This window comes from Lactuca saligna, chromosome 7 (assembly GCF_052625555.1).
Source record: "Lactuca saligna cultivar CGN05327 chromosome 7, ASM5262555v1, whole genome shotgun sequence".
Lineage (NCBI taxonomy): Eukaryota > Viridiplantae > Streptophyta > Magnoliopsida > Asterales > Asteraceae > Lactuca > Lactuca saligna.
The window spans coordinates 39,396,993-39,417,760 of NC_136423.1; the positions used below are offsets into that span (position 1 = coordinate 39,396,993).

The 20,768-nt window shown below is 33.3% G+C and overlaps 1 non-coding gene and 1 pseudogene across 1 annotated transcript; both read right to left on the reverse strand.

Annotated features, from left to right (window-relative positions):
- Positions 1 to 10,255: 10,255 nt before the first annotated feature.
- Positions 10,256 to 11,811, reverse strand: LOC145006846 (monolignol oxidoreductase AtBBE-like 15 pseudogene; annotated as a pseudogene).
- Positions 11,812 to 20,329: 8,518 nt separating this feature from the next.
- Positions 20,330 to 20,438, reverse strand: LOC145007805 (small nucleolar RNA R71). Its single transcript, XR_013663169.1, has one exon. It is a non-coding gene; the product is annotated as a small nucleolar RNA R71 (small nucleolar RNA).
- Positions 20,439 to 20,768: the final 330 nt, after the last annotated feature.

Below are 20,768 nucleotides of genomic sequence, written 5' to 3' on the forward strand. Positions count from 1 at the left end.
CCAAGATATCTCGTCCCATGTGTGAGCTCCTACAAAAAGATGCAGAATTCGAGTTTTCCAAACAGTGCAAGCAAGCTTTTGATCAGTTGAAAGAGTTGTTGATCACAACACCAATACTTCAATCACCGGATTGGAGTTTGCCTTTTGAAATCATGTGTGATGCCAGTAATCACGCAGTTGGTGCAGTGTTAGGGCAAAGAAAAGACCGTGTTCCTAATGTCATTTATTATGCCTAAAAAACACTTGATAGTGCACAAGCCAATTATTCAACAACTGAAAAAGAATTGTTATCTATTGTCTTTGCTTTAGACAAATTTCGTCAATATCTGCTAGGTTCTAAAGTCATTGTTTATTCTGATCATGCAGCTATTAGGTATTTACTTGCAAAGAAAGATTCGAAGCCTAGACTCATTCGATGGGTATTACTCTTGCAAGAGTTTGACATTGAAATCATCTTAGCAGGATTGTTTCTCCCGAAGATTCAACTCCCATTCATGATGCATTTCCCGATGAAAATCTGTTTTCAGCAAAAGTTGCCCCGTGGTATGCCGATATTGTGAACTACATTGTCACAAATCAATTTCCACCAGATTTAACTCGATGGCAAAAAGACAAGATCAAGAAAGAAGCCAAGAGGTATGTTTGGGATGAGCCATATTTGTGGAAATATTGTGCTGACCAAATGATTAGACGATGTGTGGATCAATATTAGGTATCTTCTATCTTAACATTTTGTCACTCTTATGCTTGTGGAGGACATTTTGGTCCTCAAAGGACCGCAAGAAAAGTTTTAGAGAGTGGATTTTACTGGCCAAGTATTTTCCATGACTCTTATGTTTTTTGATCAAGCTGTGATAAATGTCAATGAATGGGCTCTTTAAGCTCAAAGAATCAAATGCCCTTAAACCCCATATTAGTTTGTGAAAATTTTGATGTTTGGGGCATTGATTTTATGGGACCTTTTCTATCATCTTCGGGTTTTATTTATATTCTTTTGGCTGTGGACTATGTTTCCAAGTGGGTGGAAGCAAAGGCTACACGTACTAACGATTCAAAAGTTGTGATAGATTTCTTGAAGGCTAACATTTTTTCCAGATTTGGTGTTCCAAAGGCCTTGATCAGTGATCGTGGTACACATATTTGTAATCGTATACTCGGGAGTGTTTTGAAGAAATATGGTGTCACTCATAAAGTTTCCACAGCATACCACCCACAAACAAATGGACAAGCTGAGGTGAGAAATCGACAAATCAAGGGCATTTTGGAGAAAACCGTGAATACAACAAGGAAAGATTGGAGTACACGCCTTGATGATGCTTTGTGGGCGTACCGCACTGCATACAAAACTCCAATTGGAATGTCGCCATACCGTATTGTTTTTGGAAAGTCGTGTCGATTACCCGTTGAGTTGGAACATAGGGCATATTGGGCAATCAAGCAGTTCAACATGGATTTAAGTGAATCGGGAAAGAAGAGGAAGCTGGACATACAAGAATCGGAAGAAATCCGCAATGAAGCGTATGAGAATGAGGTTCTTTATAAGGAAAATACTAGAGCATTCCATGACAAGATGATTACACGCAAGGTATTTCACAATGGTCAAAAGGTACTACTTTACCATTCGCGTTTTAAATTGATTCCTGGTAAATTAAGATCCCGTTGGGTGGGACCATTTGTTGTCACTAATGTTTTTGAGCATGGTGCAATAGAAATCACAAGTGAGAAAACCGGGAAGATTTTTAAGGTAAATGGTCGCCGTTTGAAGCCTTATTATGAAGGATATCAAGTCAAGAATGAAGAGGTGGAGGAAGTAATGGATCCAAAGTATGAAAATTGACAAATAGTTGGGATCCAAGTCGAGCCAACGACATGAAAAAGGGGCGGCTAACCGGGAGGCAACCCGGGGGTATTTTTGTCATTTAGTATATTTTCATTGTATTTTCTTTGTTTTCAAACTTCCAAGTTGTTTTTCATGCTAAAAAAGGGTTAAAAATCATTTTTCGGGCAGTAGAGGTTTAGCGGGTTGCAATTTCAAAAAGTGAAAAAAATCAAGTTTTTGGCTTTCTCAGAAGTTTACACGGCCGTGTAAACTTATGCCTTGCATTTACACGGGTCGTGTAAACGATTGAACACGGGTTTAATGATTCAGGGATTTACACGGCCGTGTAAACCCTCCCCTTTGATTTACACGGGCCGTGTAAACGCAAAAACAGGGCTGAACGATTTTAAGGTCAAATCTCGATTTTTCTAACTCATTCTTCACTCAATACCTGCGAATCCCTCTCTCCCTACTGCCCCCTTCGAAAAAACCCTTCCAAATACTCAATCTTCCTCAATTTTGCATCAAAAATCAAGCTCCAAGGTATGAAATTCCTCCCTTTTCTTCATCTTCTTTATCTTCCACATCTATATCCTTCTCCCATGGCCGATTTTTTTTTTTTAACAAAACCCTAGAATATTTGAACTTCAAATCTCAACCTAATGTTTCAAATTTCTTATAGGATAAGCTTGGGGATAGCTTGGGGAAGCATTGGATATCATCTTACCACCATTATCAAGCATAAATTGGTATAATTGTTCCAAACTCTTACTTTGTGCATTTAGATAGAACACATTCCTTTTTTGGGTGTTTTTTGGTGAAACTTGCTAGTTCTTGTGCTTCAATTGTCTTAATTGTGTGCAATATTTTGTTGATTCATTTGGGTTATGGCTTCCCGGGGTAAAAGACATAGAGTTGGCACTTCACATGATGAACAAGACCCACATGCCATAGACAACCCCTATGAATTTGGTCTTATTTTTGAGAACAATCGACAGGAAATCTTGTATGAAAATCTTGTTACAAGAACAATGGGTGCTCAAAATTTTGTGGACATCCAGGCCCTCAAAGATTTACACATATACAAGGGTGTTCACAAGCTTTTTAAAAACATAGGATGAGAGGGTCTTTTGAATCTTCATGAATTTAGTTACCAAACACCGATGTTGGAACTTTTGTCTTCCATTACCTTTGACTATCAAACCCATCTCCTAACTTTCCGTCTGCTCAACCAAACCCATCAATTTCATGTTGATATCCTTTGCGATATGATTGGTGCTCCTAAAGCAAGAAGGGATATATACACAACTAAGGGTAGAAAAAATGTTGTTTTTGAGCAAGACTGTGCAAATTTTTGGAGAAACATCTCTTGTGAGTATAAGTATCAATCAGGCACTGCCAAAGCTTCTAGCATTATCCATCCGGTCTTGAAAGTAGCTCACCGGATCATTGCTTCTCTCTTATTCCCTCAAGAAGAGATTAGCAAGGCTAATAAAAAAGAGCTAGAAGTCTTGTGGTGTATGATTAACAAGCCTGCACAAGTCCCTCATTTTGGTTGTTGGGTTATTCAAAAAATGCTTAGAAGTGCTACGAGCAATGGTGGACAGCTACATTGTGGAGGCATGGTTTCTATTATTGCAGAGCATCTTGGCCTCCATCTACCTAATAACCCAACAAACATCATCATGGGTCGTACTCGTCTATCAATTGATGTTATGGAAACAATGCATCTCTTCCACCGCCTTCCCACTGGGGATATTCATTGGACAGTAGATGGGAAAGAGTATATATGTATAGACAGCAGAAATAAGAAGATACTCAATTTAGCCAATGATATTCCATCAACTAATTGGAAACTCAGATCCAACTTAGGTGTTACAGTAGACCATAGTCCTCCATTCTCTCCTCCTCCTGCTCCTACTGCTGGTGCTTCTAGCTCCTCTCGCCCTATTCCTTTTTCTGAACATAATCTTTATATGGGCGAGTTTGCACGTTTGAATCATCGTTACACCAGTCTACAACAGGAAGTCGGGGACATTTATACGGGTGTCGCTGAAATCACTTCTGATTTTCAGGACTACCGTAGCTTACAGGAAGAGCATTGGGCCCAACAAGAGTTGCGGTGGGCTGAGCAAGATCAAAGATGGGCTACTCAAGAGCAGCACAACCGCAACATTCACCATCTGCTGAGTGATATCCATAGAGTTCTTGTGCTCCCCAAACAGTCGCAGCAGCCATCAGCATCCCAACCCCAATGGCCTCCCTACTATCCTGCAGATTACCCTTCACAGTTCCCTCCATATCCTCCGCCCGGTCCTCAATAGGACGGCTACGCCTCTCTCCAAGCATCGAGGACGATGCTATACTTTAAGCTTGGGGAGGGGTATCCATCCATGCATTATCCCGTTGCATGTAGGTTGCATGTAGTTTTGTACATATTGCATTAATTTTCATTTCATTTTCGTTTTCATTTTTTTTTTCTGCATGGAAAATTTTTCTTAATTAAAAAAAAAAAAAAAAAAAACGATCCAATCCCAAGTAACCGAATCTTTTCAAAACAGTTGAGCAGGTAAATGAGTCATGTGCCTTGAAATTGGCTTGCTCTTCTTATTGAAAAAAATCTAAAAGCAAGTTAATCACACACGAGCACATCTCCCGAAGCTACTTGTGCAAAACAGAAAATGAGAAGATTGTCAACACTGAAGCATAACAGCAGGTATGAGTTAATTCTTTGGGACATATGACCGGTCTTATGAGTAGTAATGCTCAACTGAACTTAAAATGTCAAATTCAAAAGTTCATAAAAAGAATGCAAAATCTCAATGTCCCGCCTTCCAGCACTCTTAAAAGTCCTTTCTACTTATTCCCTTTTATATATACCCTGCTTGAGGACATAGCTTTCAACTATACTTACGGGTTTTTGCATGTTAACATTTAGTCCCCCGAAAAATGTCTTAGAAGTCCTCACGGTAATAGACCGTGAGATGTCCCACAATAGAAAAGTCAAGGACGGAAATATAAGGAAATTGGCCAAATAAATAAATTAATAAGAGTGTTATGTGTTAACTTAGTTATTTGTATATGTGTTATATTTAATAAATAAATAAATAAAAACTATTATTAAGTTAATCTGTGACCTTTGGGATTCGAACAAGTAAACTCTGAGGGGTGTTCTACACCTAATCACCTAAAGCTAAATTGTTTGGGATTGATTGGGTTGAAAGTTCGCTATACGGGTTCCATAGAAAGTCATGAACTTAATAGTAGTAAATAAAGCTAATATGTGGCCTTTGAGGTTCGGGCATGTAAACCCGAGGGATCTCTTTAAATCTAGCACGCTAAGGTCATTTGATTTGGATGTGTTGGTTGAAAGCCTGCTACACGGATTTCAAAGAAAGCCATGAGCTTTTTTTATATAAAAAAATGTAATTAGAAAGTTTGTACATAGTTGTGTTTATAGTTTAATTAGATGTTGTGTTTAGGAAAAATAAATGGCTGTCAAAAGATTCCATTGGACTTGGATTTGAATTTATGACATTGGACTGAATGTTAATTACTTCGACTGGTGTAAGTGGTTTGAAGTTTGTAACCAATCTAGATAAATATTAGGGAATTTTTAGAAAAGATTTTTCAGAAAAAGATTGTTGTTGACCAACAAATAGCTGGAATCGAACATTGTTATATTTTATGAAACAAAGATGGTTGAGCATGTTTTGTCACATATAATTTCACGAGAGTAAGACCATAATTTGTTCCAAGAATTGACTTGATAATATTGAAAAGGAATAAGTTTTGTGATCTTTAATTCTGTTGAGTTGTACTAGGGAGTAGCCAAAGTCTTGTTTCTATTATCATTTAATATTTTGAGACTAAAGCAAAGTTAACTCGAGGTATGATAGGTACATTCTCAACTATAGTACAAAACAGGGTAATTGGGTTGGATCTTTTCATGTTTGTTTTGATTTCATGCATTAAGTTTTAAATAGTTTTAACTTTAATTTTCTTTTCTTCTATTCTATTTTTTTTTCTTTTCCAGTTTAAATCTTCTTGTTCTTTCTTGAGGACAAGAAAGGTTTAAGCTTGGGGAGATTTGTTAGGTGCATTTCATGCATTCATTTTTTATAGTTTTAGTTCATAAAAGTGCATTACATTTAGGTTTAGACTCATGCATTTTGTATAATTTCGGGATTTTTCATGATGCAATTCCATTCGCACGCTTTTAGGATATTTCAGGGACTTATGAAGGTTGGATCTTGTTGGAGGAAGTTATCAAGAGTTGGAGACAAAGTTGTAGAAGTTTTGGAGCTTTGAAGAGAGAGAATGAAGAAATGAAGAATTTGGCTTCACAGGAGTTTACACGGCCGTGTAAATCTATGCCTTTGATTTACACGGGCCGTGTAAACGTATATGCAAGGACATTCTACTTCGAAGACCTGGAAGAATTAAGCATTCTACTTTTCTTGTTTACACGGCCGTGTAAATGGAAACCTTTGATTTACACGGGCCGTGTAAACGTCTCGGCAGTTTTAAAGTGGTTTTGTCTTCTTATAATTCAGACAATCAGTTTTTATGGAAGTTAGGTCGGATTTTGGGAGGAGCAGAGACGATTTTCAGAGCTTTGGCAAGTAGATTAACACTTGGATAACACTTTAATTTCTTTTTGTAAGTCAATTTGAAGTTTAAACTTGTTTAATTTGTAGTCCAACCTAGATATGTGTGGTTGATTTTATTATCATTTCCGAATCTGAATTCTTAAATATGTGTTGTTAGGCTGTAACTTGAATTTGACTTATGTTTAACATCTAGTAATCTTTGATTTGATCTTAATCATGTGTTTGGTTAGTTCTCTTTTTCACTTGATCAATGAACTAGGGTTCTATTCAATCTAGTTAATCAAATCATGAAATTCGTATATGTTTTACGATTTGATGTTAGTAACATTCACTTACTTGGTTGTAATTAGATCAAAAATTAGTGCAATCAAAGATTAAATGTTTATATTCCCAAGCTTAAGAGGAATGTTAAAAATTGTTGGTAATTAGTGCAAGAACCTAATGTCATTTAATGATTTAATGCAAGAGCTTATTTGGGTTGAATCAATTAAATGAAATTTTATTTAAAGAGCTTATTTTGAATAAAATACTTTTGCCAATTTGGATATTAGAGTTTACTAATATCCAACTTACCAACCTAGATCAAACATGAGTTATAATCATATTACATCTTTCAACATAATACATATATAAGAGTCAGAATCGGAAATGTACTTCTTTTACTGCGTTTGTTTTCAATCTTTCTTATTTATGAAGTTTAATTCAAGTTTAAATACAAACCCCCATTTCAATATTACTTGTATTATGTGTGAAAATATGGCAAGATAAAAAGTCCCGTATCTCTGTGGACCGACCCTGCTTACTCTATAATATCTTTAGTATTAGAAAAAGCAATGATTTGAGTTATATTAATATTATTTCATCCCATCATTTGTTGGTTTGACACCCAAACACCTGTCTAGTTATTATTATTATTATTATTATTATTATTATTATTATTATTATAATAACCAATGGAATTGACGTCTGTTTTGCGAAGATGGAGGAAGCGGTGAATACGATGGCAACAATGTCCCATCAAGCGCATATTCAAAGAGGCCTTCATCTTCTTTAATGACCACAAATCCAGTAAAGATGACGAATGTATATTTGCATCTGGCTTGATATGGAGTATTGTTGCGATTGTATTTGATGTTCTACATCATCACAAACAAACTCCTATTCCCTTCGTTATAATAATATTCATGAATAATAAAATTATTTTAATAAATAATAAAATTATTATAATAATAATATTATTTTAAAAAACATGGATGCAATGTGTACAATGAGTATGTTTGACAAGCAAAAACTAACCGAAATTATACATTTTATTTGTATATGTGTTCGGCAAAAATAATTGGAAACTTCTAAAACATGTAAAATTACACAAAAAAATTTATCTAAAACATGCAATTAATTTAAAAAATGGTAATTAAGTCGATTTGCAAAATTACAAAAGCAATTTTTATTAAGGATGTGTTTGGCGCCCCATAGCTAACTTATTTTTTGAGTTTTTTTTTTAAATTGTCATGTTTGACAAGTCAAAACGTAGCTTATAAATTAGCTTTTCAAAAAGCTACTTAGACTAGTTTTTTAAGAGTTTTTTTTTTTTTTTTTTTTTTTTTTTTTTTTTTTTTTATAATTTTCCAAATATACTCATTTATTAATTATAAAAACACAAATTTTTAAATGTTTTTTTTTTTTTTTTTAATTTTCCAAATATACTCATTTATTAATTATAAAAACACAAATTTTTAAATGTCATTTCATATTTTTCAGCTAGTTTTATAAAATATCATTTTTTATCATTTAACTTTTCAGCTAACAGCTAGCTTTTTAGTTTTTCAGCTAACAACTACCTTTTCCATTAGTATACCAAACATAGCCTAAACTTGAAGTAACTTTTGGATTTAGAGCTTTTATTTTAACCATGGTTGTAAAAATCGGTCTAGGCGGCCTGTAACTGCCTACGAATAGGGGTTATAGGGTTAAGCTAGGCGGAATTGGTCAATATCGGTCGACACCGGCCCAACTCGGACCAAATCGAACCAAATCAGTCCAAGTCGGACCTAATCGGTCCAAAAGACTTTAAAAGACCCACCAACTTATGGAGCCGGCTTGCCTAAAACATAAATGTGTTTGTTTTCGTAAGGAGGATTCCCTTTATATAGAGTATTTTTTCCCTAATAGAATGTTCCAACTTCGATGTGGGATGCTCAAACTTGTACTCTTTCATATATGTTCTTTGCATCTCGTTCTTCCCCCAATTTTCTTGATGGCTCGTCTCCTCCCCTGCTCGACTAATCCTCCCCCTGATGAAGTACCAGAACAATCGACAATAAATAATCGCTTAATCTGGAATCAAGAATCGTCTTCTGCCACGAGTTCTCAAGTACCGACTCTGCCATTGTTTTTTCCCACGAGCTCTCAAGTACCGAACCCAATCAACAATCAATATTTGGGTATTCTAGAAAAGATTATTGAGGAGGAGATTAGGTCGAATCGAGGTTATGTATGCAATAATTGATGAGTTATTTGCTTAATTTTTTCGTGTTGTTGTCGACTTCAATGGATGCTGACTTAATTGTCGATTGGTTATGATTCTCGATTCATCTTAACTGAACGTTCTTTCTTCCCTTGACAAGGTTGATATATTATAGATACGTTCAATCCAATTTCATTTTTCATGTTTCTATTGTTGATCGAATTAACATTCAAACTCAATAATATTTCTGCAAACCATATCTGATTTCAAGCTCGCCTTCCATTTGTTCTAAGGTGCTTGTATTCGATTATCAAACCTCTTTATATTTAATTATCAAACTAAATTATCAAACCTATGCAACTGGACGATAAAATGGGACACTATAACTGATCCTGGGTAAATTTTCTAGTTTCATCAGTTCAAATCGGACACTACTTTTCATGTCCGCCATGTGTTCGATAAAATGCTCAAATGAAGTTCTCAAATGCTGCCCGCAATGATATTGGGAAATTTGACATCTTGTTATGCATTAGGAACAAATTTGACATCATGGGTTTTTGCAACTAAAGTACCACAAAATCAATTATCAAGAATGAAAGAGAAGTCACTGGATATATGCAGCCTTCAACATCAACATCCAAATTGCTATAAGAAATTGATAATGAAATTTAAATGAAGGTAATGATTTTGATGATTATGATGAAGGTGGAATCATGTTTGAAGTTGTGGATATGGAAAAATTGATGTCTGATATTTGAAACATGCCGGATAATTTGAGGTTGATACCTTATTTTTTAGAGAAGAGAAATGGCTACAAATTTGGCCATGAAAATGGCTTTAATGTTTGGAGATAGTTATATTTATTAAATTTTTAATAATTTTGTTCATTTATAATGTTATATTTAATTTTATATTCTTAGGATTAATGTTATATTTATTAATTTATTAATATTTTTAATAATTAATGGTTTCCGATTAATCCCCGCCTAGCCGATTGATCCACTGATCCCAGTCCACCGATTAACCCACGTCGAACGATTTATACAACCTTGATTTTAGCTAAAATCTAGAAGTTCCTACTACCGAAAGAACATAATTTTTTTTTTTGATTTCAGTTTTTTTTTTATTTTTATTTTTATTTTTTTTTTAAAAAACTAAAAGCTCCTAAAAAATGTACGTACAACACCACCCATATGTACACTTTTGCCGCATTGAATGTCAAAATGGCTTAAATAAAGTGCCAATAATAGTTTATTGCCTTATTAGATACATGTAAAAAAATTATCATCTTAAAAAACAAAATCACAAATTGACTATTATTTAAATTCATTTTATGACATTAACCCCATTATTTATTCCAACTATAGCGTTTCACTAGTTTGTTACTTAAGAACAGGGATGCTTTGTTCATGACGGAAGAAGTTTGAAGGGTCAAACTTGGTCTTGATTTTCCTCAACTTAGAAAAGTTATCTTTGAAGTAGTTAATTCCCCAATTAACATTACTTTTCTCGTTTATTCCAAGATCAAGATCTCTGTAATTCACATAAGCTTCTCTTGGGGACTTTGAAACATACTTTGTCATATACTCATAAACCTTCCGATTCATACTTACATACTTGTCCTCCATTCCAGAATCCATCCACGAGCTATAGTACTGAATCTTAAAAAGAATTCCGTTCCTATGCGGAAACGGAATAGACGATTCCGAAATCTTGCTCATGATTCCGCCGTACGGGTTCCAAATGATAAAAGGACTTCCTTCTTCCAACATTATTTTCCATAATCCTTCTAACCCCGATTCCGGTATCACTTCCTTCACAAAATCCGATTTTGCTTTGAAATAATTCAAAGACCTCGGTTTTCCATCAAGGAGGACAGATGGCGGGGTGTTTAAAGGGTACGCCCCGATAAACATAACCGACTCAATCCAACTCATTTCTATCAAATCCTCCTTTTTTACTCCTAATTCAGGAAAACCCGCGTTCATAATCTCCAACAGTCTGTCTCCCATACCGAGAAACAACGCTTGATAAGTTGTAGTTAGTGTTTTATCACTTGTACGACTAATAAAGGCTCTGACAAAAAGATCCTCATCAAAATTTGATGCCACTTGTTGCCATTTGTAAAGAATCTTGGCAGCGCCTTGTTCCAATGTTCTTGGAACATTGAAAACAGTGACAGTGGCAGGGACAGATACAAGTTTCAGTTTCCATGAAACAATAATTCCGAAACTACCCCCACCACCACCGCGTATCGCCCAAAAAACATCCTCCCCCATCGATTTTCGATCTAAAATTTTTCCGTTTGCGTTAACAATTCTTGCATCTATCACATTATCCCCCAAAAGCCCGTATTTCCTCATCAACGACCCATACCCTCCCCCCGAGACAAGTCCGCCCACCCCCAAACTCGTGCAAATACTCCCCGGAATCCCAACCGTTTTGCTCTTCTCCGCCACCCGATAATAAACCTCACCGATTGTGGCCCCCGCTTCAACCCAAACCGAATTATCCGCCAAGTCAACGTTGACCGCTCTCATCTTTGACAAGTCAATAACAACAAACGTGGGACCCATAACGGATGTGTAGGACACTCCTTCATAATCATGCCCACCACTTCTAAGCCGGAGATGAATCCCGAGTTTTTTAGCGCAAATAACCGCGGTTTGGATGTGGGATTCGTTTGATGGGGTGAAAATGGATTCGGGTTTTGGGGTTGATTGGGTTGTGAATCTGAGATTTATGGCCCGGGAATTGAGGATTGAGATGAAGTTAGTGTCGTTTTTGGTGAAGAAAGAGTTGGGGGTTTGGATGTTCGAAAGACATTGATGGAAAGTTTCTTGAATTTGTTGTGAAGATGAAAATGGAGTTAGTGATATAAGAAGTACGAGAATAAATCTAGAAGAAGGCATTTTTTTTCCTGCATGTCTTGAATAGAGATATGGGTGTTTCAATTTATATTCACTTAGGTTTGATGAAATCAATGCAGGAGTTTGACATTTTAGTCTTTATGACGTTGGTGTCGTTAAGCATTTGCTATGTTTAGAGTATCTCCAAACCATAACGACACACTTGCAATGGTCAAAAAAATGGATCGAATAATACCAAAAAAAGTATGTAACTAAAAAAAGTATATAACTAGTATATCTTTTGTAATTTATGTAGATTATTAAAATCATTATTTACATTAAATATTTTAAAAATATGTATGTTTTTGTTATATTAACTTTACAAATTGTATGTCCATAAAGTTATAACAAAATATTTTTCCCTATCTGATTAGCTTTAATTGATTGTAATTTTATTAAATCAACTTTTTATGAAATGAAAAAAAATATTTATAACACACTTTAAATACATATAACACCATGTATTTATAAAATATTAAGAATATATATGAAAAAAAAAAAATCTATGGGTCGTCTTCTATTAGATTTTTTTCTTAACAACCACAATATGTTACAAACAACCAGCTAGGTGCTAGAATATTACAAAATACAAAAATGATTCCATGAGATTATTAGTAAATTATACATGTTGATTTTATGTGTTATTATAACCTGATTTTATGTGTTATTATAACCATCACCTTGCAGGCACATCAGAATAAGGCTTGGGCTTCTATATAAGAGAGTTTCAAGTTCAAATCGAGGGTTTCAATCAGGTCTTGACTTAGACAGAAATGTAAAGCAAGACGTTTTTGTATTTTCATCAAAGGTTGAACAATTCTTGAGAGCCGATACTAAAAACGAGAATATCTTTTAAAAAATGCATATGTTGTATACTATTTGTATGGTAAGATATATGTCACTAATAAGTTTTTATAAAAATTGTCATGGTCTTTATATTTTAAACATATTTAAAATTTTAAATAATTTAAACCATAAAAATTAATTTTTATTTTTAATGATCAATTAATATCAACTAACAGATAACATAATATTACACCTAATAATTATTATATTTAAATTATAGTTAGTCAATTAAAATAATTTAGAAATAAATAATATAAATTTGAGGAGCTAAATTTACAAAACTTTGATACCATTTTATGTAAAAGAATGACACAACATCAAATTTATTTTTATAACATAATTTTTTTTTGAAACGACAAATAATTTCAATATCTCATTGTCTGGAATTGAACTTAGAACCTCCTAGTTAATTGTTAGATTAGAAACCTCATTGTTAACCAAATGGGCTAACATCAAATTTATTTTGATATCAAAATGGTGGAAACGTCTCGGTAATCTTTTATTATCATAACATGGTTTTAAATAAAATTTAACTGGTATCGATTTCCAAAGAAAGAATACATGCTTTTGCATATTTGAGATTAATAGACAAACCCAAAATCTAATAAATATATCTTCATTATGTGACAATCACACGATTGTAAGTAAGATTGTTTTTGGTCTTAATTATAATTGATTTTTTGCAATATTAGTTCCAAAATATGGTCATCGTACTTGAGAAATGACTAAAAGCGTTAAAGAAAATCTAGGGATGTCAACGGAGGCAAACGGGAGCGGGAATAGGTGCCCCGCCCCCGCCCCCGAAATCAATTGTTACCCCCGCTCCCGCTCCCGCCCCCGGTTCCCCCGTTTACATAGCCCCCGGTCCCACTCCCGGTTACCTCCGTCGCCCCCGGTCCCGCCCCCGTTCCCCCGGTTCCCCGACTTAAAATTGGGTTTTTTTTTTGCTAAAAAACTGTTTTATTTTTGGCAAAAATACTATTTTTAATAAATTTAAAAGCCTAAAACCTAATCTTTTAGAAGCTAAAAAAATTAAAAATCCAACAATTCCATCAATCTTACAATCTTACAAAAATAAATCCAACAATCTTACGAATACAAATCTAACATTACAAATGCAAAATACGACAAATCCAAAATGACAAATATAAAACACAATTCACTACATCTTCAGTATCCGTTAATTTCCTTCAACTCTTCATTCATTGATATTCGAATATCCTCCCTAAATAAATAAAAAAAAAAATAATAAAATAAATTATTGTATTAGTCTATTCAATAGAAAACGACAAATTGAACAATCGTACCTCAAGTCCCTCATCGTCTTCATCGGAATGTACATCATCACCATCAATAACACAACCTAAGAAAGAAAAAAAAATAAAGGTAATAAGCATAATATATTAAAATGAATTAGAAAACAATGGTTCAAGCAAATTCATACATACCTTTTTTACCCGCCCATAGCCAATTTTGAGTGCATATGATAGCTTCAATTGTTGACGGAAGAAGTCTACTCCTATGTGGACTAACGATTCTACCACTTGTAGAAAAAGAAGACTCTGAAGCAACAGTGGAGATAGGAATGGCTAATATGTCTTTTGCAATCAAACACAATGTAGGATACTTAACCCCATTTAACTTCCACCAACCTAACAAATCAAACTCATGAATTCGGGGTAAAGTGCCAACCTCTAAGTATCTTTCTAATTCATTTTTCACAAAAACTTCACTAGTAGCAGAATTCCATGAAAAGAAAACATCTAATGAGTCCATGTCACTTGCGAGAGCTGCATCTCGACTAGAAGTGGGCTTAGTAGTAATATCATCATTACTTGCTTGACTCATAACACGTGACTCATATCGCAAATATATATCTTCACAAATTTGACGCACTTTCTGAATTTCATCTTTTGCATTATCTACTCCATAGATAATAGGAAAAAAAAATACTCTAAGAGCTTCATCTTAAACCTTGGATCCAATATTGTCGCCATAGCCAACACCCCGTGACTTTCATTCCAATACTCGTCAAACTTTGTAATCATATTTTTGGACATTTCGCTTATTTCAATGAAACTAGATGTATCCCATTTCTTTAGAGCAATCTTTATTTCACATATTTTGGGGAAAAAAATGTTGGTTGTTGGATATTTTGTTCCCGAAAATAATTCAGTGACATTATAAAAGATTTTTAGTCTATCAACAAAGCTCACTTGCCAAAGCCCACTCTTTCTCATCAGGTGCATTCTTATATTGGGGCTCACGTTGTTGTAACCGATAAAACACCTTCTTGTATTTCAAAGTCGTGGAAAGCATTAAATACGTAGAATTCCATCGTGTTTTACAATCAACAACTAGGTTTTTTTCACAAGAAACATTCTCGCACTTTGCATTTTTTTGAAATGTATCATGTCTTTTTGGTGTAGCTGTCCAAAAACTACAGCTGTTACGCACTTTCTCAATCCCATGTCCAAAAACATCCAGCCCACTCCTCACAATTAAATTCAAAATATGCGCAGCACATCGCATATGAAACAAGCTTCTACCCAAAATCAAGTTATCAAAAGGTAGTTTGTCTACCATCAAATCTATCATGCAATTATTTGTTGAACAATTATCAACAGTTAAAGTTGATAATTTTTTATCTATGTTCTAGTCCAACAAACTATTCATCAACACATTAGTTAGTTTCTCAGCAGTATGGGGGCATGACACATATATAAACCTACCAGTTAACAAAATAAATTCAATTTAATTAAAGAATGCATACTGATTGATTAAAGAAATCAATATAAATTAAGTATTACCTTAAAAGACGACTTTGTAATTGCCAAGAATCATCAATGAAATGGGCTGTCACTGTCATGTATCCTTTTTTTTGGTAGTTGGCAGTCCACATGTCGGTAGTTATTGCAATCCTACCTTGAATACTCTCCAAAAAATGCATCATCCTTGTCTTTTCCTCTCCGTACAACTTCATGACATCAGAGCATGCAAATCTCATTATGTTTCCAAACATGTTATGTAGAGCATGCAAATCTCATCATAATCACAGGGGCAATTTCATATATTTCTCGTATAAACATTTATTTATTTAAATAATTATTTAGTGATTAATGTAAGAACAATTTTTTGTATCAGAAATTTGAAGATGAATAACTTAAAATCATTGGAACCAATTTCAAATCTCCGGTTTCAGCCCCTAAGGTAGTGGTTTAATCTGGATTAAACCAACAGTGCAAGCATATTTTTTCTGCCCTAAGCCCTAAGGTTCAGATACTGGATACAATCATATTGGATACAATCATACAGGTTTGAAATTGGTTGCAGAAGGGTAAACATTACCGCTGGTCCGCTGCCTGCCTTGTTCGTTGCCTAAGAGTCGGGAAGAAATTGGTGCGACGCTGCCTCGTCTTCAGTCTCCCGATTTCAATTCCTCATTCGTCGCTCGGAACTTGGATTGTTGCTCTCGGTCGGAATTTGGATTATCGCTCAAGTCACGGTCAGAACTCGGTCACAACTTCAAGCCTTCACTTGGTCACAGCTTCACTCTTCACACTTCAATTCTTCATTCGTATAAGGAGAAATCATCTAATCGAGTTATGGAGTAATTCTGTAATTGAGTATTGTGTTGTGTATTGACGGAATTTGGAACCGACGGAAATTGGAACTTGGAAGTTCGAACACAGAAAAGTTGAAGGGGTCTGCGGCTCTACGCCTCTGCGGTCAAGTACTCAAGCGGTCAAGCCCTAATTGCCAAAATTTCTTATTTTAAATTAAATATATATTTTTTTATTTAAATATAAACGGGGCCCCCGCGGGAGTACGGGACGGTAAATATAAACCGGTCCCGAAAATAAACGGGAGTTAATATCGCCCCCGGTCCCGCTCCCGCTCCCGAATTTTTTTAAAAATTAGTCCCGTACGGTATCGGGGTCCCACGGCGATTTTTGACATCCCTAAGAAAATCTAAAATAATGACTAAAATTATAGATCAACTTTACAAAATTCAATGAAATTCAAGACCTAATACAAATGTTCCATAAAGTAAATAATAGATACGATATTACGCTTAAAGTGAACCACTAAATATAACTTTGGGCCTCTAAATTCAGCAATTATAATTTGAAATTTGAAACATTAAATCTTATACCAAAGATAATCCCAATAAAATTGGAATTTGATTTCTTCACAGACGAAAACTCAGTAACAAATAAGTGAGATTGTTGAGTTGATTAACATAAGGTAGAAGAAATTGAAAATTCGAAACCAAACATTAATCATTGATTTTGGGTTTATATTTCTTAATACTGAAAAAATCGGTTTTGATTCAGTTTTGTAAATATAAGTAACCGAGTAAATCCAAACCGTACCGAATATATATATATATATATATATATATATATATATATATATATATATATATATATATATATATATATATATATATATATATATATATATATATATATATATAGTTTATAACCCGTGATAACAACGGTTATAAAATTAATTAAATTTTCGTATTAAAAAATCAAAATTATTAATCAATTATTTTAAATAAATTATTATTTAAGAGATATTTTTTTAGTTATATAAAATTATAATCGTTGATTTAAATAAATACGTGAAGTTATATGATTTTATAATTTATATTAATTTTATTATATTTTTAAATCTAATGTTATTAATTTAATATAATTAAAAAAAGAAATTTTAAAATTTGAAATTTAAAATGAAGAATCAATTATTAATTTAATAAAATTAGAGTGAGAAATTTAAAATTTAAAATTTGAAATGAATAATTAATAGGTTGACAAGTGACATGATAAATGATATATAATATTAATGAGAGATTGTAATTGCATGACATTTGTCAATATGAGATTAAACCTATTCTTTTATTAGAATATATATATATATATATATATATATATATATATATATATATATATATATATATATATATATATATATATATATATATATATATATATATATATGGAAAAGTGAATATACCCTTAAGGGTATATAAGCTTGGTACCCAAACCCACCATAATTAGTAGTTTTGTTAGATATATTCATTATAATGTCCTTAAACTTCAACCCCTAATTTGATTTACTTTGAAGATTTTCGAAATTTCACTATTATCTTCCTCTTATATCATATCTTTTTGCCGAACACCTACTAGGCTATATATATTATTGTTGAAAATGAAAAGTATGTAAGAGGAAGATAAATGTGAAATTTATAAAAATCTTAGAAGTAATCAAGTTATAAGTTGAATTATAAGAACAATTAGACAATTACAATCTAAATATATAATACAAAACGATATAGTATAGTAAGTTTAGGTACCTAAGCTTATATACCTTAAGTGTATATTCACTTTTCTCATATATATATATATATATATATATATATATATATATATATATATATATATATATATATATATATATTCTGTGAGATAAGAACATAGATTTAAAGAGGTTATGTGTTTGGGCTTCCATGTAACTCAACCTTTATTTCAAAAGCCAAACCACTATACGCTCTTTTAGGCTATGTTTGACGTACTAGCTGTTAAAATAAAAGCTAGCTGATAACTGAAAAGCTAGCTGATAAAATATGATGTTTGGTAAAACTAGCTGAAAAATGTGAAATGACATTAGAAGACATTTAAAATAATGTGTTTTTATAATAAATTAAAGGGTGATATTGCAATATTTATACATGTTTTTAGGCAATATTTATTTACATTTTTATTAATATTTTGGTTATTTGCATAGAATAATGATACTTATAAGCTTAATTTATATTCTGCAGCAAAATAGAAGCATTTTCGAAGAAAGGGACTAAAATTGTGAAAACATAGAACTTTGGAGGCTTGGAGAATGAACAAATAATTTATTATGGATTTGATTAGTTGGTATTGAGCTTGTGTTAGATTGTTAATACCTAGCATGCTAATATTTGATTCTTTAGTTACTTGAATTCACGTTCTGTGTAGCTTATTGATAATTAAATTACATGAACTTGACACCTAGTGATTTAGTGAACATTAAATTGCTAGAGTTAGGATCGGCTAAATCTTAGGTAAGTAATTGAAGTAATTAAACTTAGCTGTGTTAGAGAGCATAAGTTATTACCATATGTTTGCCTAATAAATCTTACATAACTTATTCATAATCATAACTAGTTATGTGTTTGATTGTGTGTGACCATGCATAGTTTTACATGAATAAGTTAAATATTGGTAAATTTAGACTTAAATTACTAATATAATACAAAATTAGATAACCAACTTTGATAATCCATAATTGTTAGCTAACCAAAAAGAAGAAGTGGATTCGAACTAAATGGGAGTATTTTTAGTAATTGATTGAATTTGTGTTAAAGAGTTAAGTTCATCTAAACTTGCAAAATTAGATAAATTCCATTTCTTTGTTAATAATTAGGTTAATTTAGTAGTAGATAGATTAATTAGTCAAAACCGTTCCCTGTGATCTATGCTATCAATAGCGCGCTATAGCGTTTTGCGGTGTTACTGAACCGCTATTTTGTAATAGATGCTATTAGCAGTGCTATTGACCGCGAACCTCGTCAACGCTATAATGACGCTACACCCGTTTTTACAATTTCGTACATATTTGACTATTTTGACAAAGAAAAAAACGATTGTGTGTTATTTCAATATTAAATCTTTATTTTTTTAACCAGACCACTACAATTTTTGTCTTAACAAGTCCAAATAATAAATATAATTAATTACAAACAACAAAGCAACAAAAGACAATTTCCATTTCTCTTCTATTTCAGTACTTAAAAACCACGAACGACTTGGGATGCGATAACATTTTGATACTTTTTAGTTTCCATATTACTATATTAGAATATTATATATATAGATTAGGTAATGTTTTTATATGATTTTTTATCTGATAATTCTATGTAGTATTAATAATCTAATATATGAATTTTGTATAAATATATAATATAAATTATACATAATATTAAAAAAACCCTATACCACTACTATACCACCGTGATAACCGCGATTTCAGATAGCGGCATGTGAGCGCTATCGAAATTTCGACCGCGATAACTACTTAGCATGTGATCGACACCCGACTTACTGACTATTCTATAATTTGACTAGGTACACTGCCTAGGTGAAATTAAGTTAGTTAAGTTAGTTAGGTTATAAATATAAAATTAGGTGTAGCTATTTGCACGCATCAAGTTTTTGGTGCCGCTGTCGGGGAACGACTTATTTGATTTTTTATTTATTTGCTAAAATTGATCGATCCTTTTTGTGGGGTAAAACCTGCAAAAAGTTACTTTTTCAGCTTAGGTTTTTGTTTTAGTACCTGATTCACGATGTGAGCCTTAAGCTCACGACGTGAGTTCAATAGTTTTTCGTTTTTCTTTTCTGTTAGTTTTTCCTGCGACAACACGAGGTGGTAACCTTTACCATGTCGTGGTGGCCAGTCAGTAGGCATTTTTTATTTAGTTTTTGTTTAGTTTTACGTTTTTATTTTTGTTTATTTTGCAGGAGTTCATGACCAGAGGCTCTAACACACCTCTAGTGCCACCACTTGAAGATCCAGAGTCAGCCCTTCATAAGAAAACATATAAGAACGCCGGAGTGAGCGAAACACCAAAAAAGTCATCTTTCAAAGACCTCAAATCATTATTTTGAGCAAAATCCGGGTGAGTCACTTTATGAGGCATGGGAGCGCTATAAGGGATTGTTGAGAAATTGTCCCCACAATGACCTCGATATACAAAAAAGAAGTGTTGATCTTCTATGATGGTGTTAATGTCATGACAAGACAACTCTTTGATTCCTAAGGACCACTTACCAAGAAAAATCTAGGGGAGGTTAAGGAACTAGTGGAAGAATTTGCAAAACATTCTCGTTAGTATCACAATCCAAGAAGTGAGGAAGTACAAGGAAAGGGGGTTGAAAACTTTGCAGACATGGTTGCTGTGATGGCCATGCTTGATACAATGGACAGGAGAATGACAAAAATGGACCAATCTATACATGTTATAAGAGTTGGATGCAAAAGATGTAATGGTCCACACTTGACCAAGGATTACAACT